Source organism: Gymnoscopelus braueri (assembly GCF_963280865.1).
Source record: "Gymnoscopelus braueri genome assembly, chromosome: 23".
Taxonomy (NCBI): domain Eukaryota; kingdom Metazoa; phylum Chordata; class Actinopteri; order Myctophiformes; family Myctophidae; genus Gymnoscopelus; species Gymnoscopelus braueri.
This window is the reverse complement of record NC_137625.1, coordinates 874,713-877,212: the sequence shown is the minus strand read 5'-3', so window position 1 is coordinate 877,212 and position 2,500 is coordinate 874,713. Positions and strand designations below refer to the sequence as shown.

General features: G+C 44.6%; 1 protein-coding gene across 1 annotated transcript in view; it reads left to right on the top strand.

The window, feature by feature from the left end:
- The window catches only part of dgki (diacylglycerol kinase, iota), a 98,195-nt gene that overhangs the window by 68,223 nt on the left and 27,472 nt on the right, over window positions 1-2,500 (top strand). The gene's annotated exons all lie outside the window — the stretch shown is intronic.

Genomic DNA, 2,500 nt, shown 5'->3' with positions numbered 1-2,500 from the left:
AATCGTGAAAATGTGTGCAAATCTTTGAATATATATATATATATATCTTAAAGTGAACATTTGTAACTCAAATCTTTGCTTCTGGGGGATTTAACAGTTTAACAGTTTGAAAAAAACAAAAAAAAAACACGTATGTTGCTGTAATACCAAATTAATTCTAAAACTTTTTTCATGTCAAGGACCCCAAAAATGATATGTATTTGTCTGCGGACCCCCATCTCAAAATATTTTGTTCCAGGGACCCCCACCAGAAAGAGGCAAAGATTTGAGTAAAAAAATATATATATATATATTCAAAGAGTTGCACACAATTTCACGATTTCCCCCCCAAAAAATAGTAGATCTACAAGCTCATAGCGTTGCACTCGGTGCAGAGTTATGAGCTTGTAGATCTGCTATTTTTTTAAAGATCTTTGAATATAGTTATATATATATTGTATTAACCTAATAATAATACATATAAGTAATGGACTATACCACTTAAAATAGTCACTACAGGGGAAAAAAATGGTATTAGCATACTTTTATGATGATAATATATATTATGAAATGATTGTAATTATTATTGGTATTATATCATATTATATTAGTGTTATATACTATCAATATATAATTATTATTATTTATTATAATTTCAATGAGACCTGCGCCGCCGTTCCACGGTAACACTCCAATGCTCTCTGCTGTCTTGACTCTCACATGAGAGAGAGTTATGAATGTGAGCGTGCTGTATCAATTAATGTATCAATTAATGTAAATATAACATATAAATTACAGTATGTATATATTTACGGTATATGATTTTTTATACATATATTATTCTTTTCATTTGAATTGTGTTGCAAACACTGTACCTTATTTCTTATTTATTTCCTTTTGCAAACTGAGCCAGGGGTAGGGCTCGATAAGCATTATGCTTCTCCCTGTCCCCTTTTCCAGCTTCTTGGACACTTCATGTACACGAACTTGTGCCTTGGACCTCCTTTTTTCTTGTGATTATGACTTTTCAAATTTGCATTAATGCACTTGTGTATATATGTATCTTCTGTTGTCCAAAAGAGCTGGAAATAAACTGAAACTGAACTGAACTGAATATATAAATATGCAAGCGTAGATGCAGGGATAAGACAGGGCAACTCCAAAAAATAGCAGATATACAAGCCCATGAGCTTGTATATCGGACGGCGGAACGCCTCAAACGTTACATGCGGACTTGCATGGCGCACCGTTGCTCCGCCCCCTCTCTGTTCCTATTGGCTGGGGTTTAAACGACCATAACTCCAGTTCCCAGCACGCCGTAAAGCCCTCAAACCTGGCGGGTTGCTCTTAGACGGGCCAATAGGGACAGGCTGCTCTTAGACGGGCCAATAGGGACGGGCTGCTCTTAGACGGGCCAATAGGAACGGGCTGCTCTTAGACGGGCCAATAGGGACAGGCTGCTCTTAGACGGGCCAATAGGAACGGGCTGCTCTTAGACGGGCCAATAGGGACAGGCTGCTCTTAGACGGGCCAATAGGAACGGGCTGCTCTTAGACGGGCCAATAGGGACGGGCTGCTCTTAGACGGGCCATTAGGAACGGGCTGCTCTTAGACGGTCCAATAGGGACGGGCTGCTCTTAGACGGGCCAATAGGAACGGGCTGCTCTTAGACGGGCCAATAGGGACAGGCTGCTCTTAGACGGGCCAATAGGAACGGGCTGCTCTTAGACGGGCCAATAGGGACGGGCTGCTCTTAGACCGGCCAATAGGGACGGGCTGCTCTTAGACGGTCCAATAGGGACGGGCTGCTCTTAGACGGGCCAATAGGGACGGGCTGCTCTTAGACGGGCCAATAGGGACGGGCTGCTCTTAGACGGGCCAATAGGGACGGGCTGCTCTTAGACGGGCCAATAGGGACGGGCTGCTCTTAGACGGGCCAATAGGGACGGGCTGCTCTTAGACGGGCCAATAGGGACGGGCTGCTCTTAGACGGGCCAATAGGGACGGGCTGCTCTTAGACGGGCCAATAGGAACGGGCTGCTCTTAGACGGGCCAATAGGAACGGGCTGCTCTTAGACGGGCCAATAGGGACGGGCTGCTCTTAGACGGGCCAATAGGAACGGGCTGCTCTTAGACGGGCCAATAGGGACGGGCTGCTCTTAGACGGGCCAATAGGAACAGGCTGCTCTTAGACGGGCCAATAGGATACGATCTTTAGACGATCTTTAGACGATCTTTAGACGATCTTTAGACGACTGCAGGAGCCACAACGAGGACCCGGATGTAAACAAAAGGTAGGTAGGGTGTAGGTAGGGTCCCGTCTATCCACTGGAACAATAACATTTGTACCGCGATCCACCATTTTGGAGCGATCGCCCGTCGAAAATGGCTGGTTTTCACCACCAAAAAAAAGATACAGAGCTAGAAGTGTTTTTCTCAAGATCCTATCATTGGGGAGGACAAGATCCTATCATTGGGGAGGACAAGATCCTATCATTGGGGAGGACAAGATCCTATCATT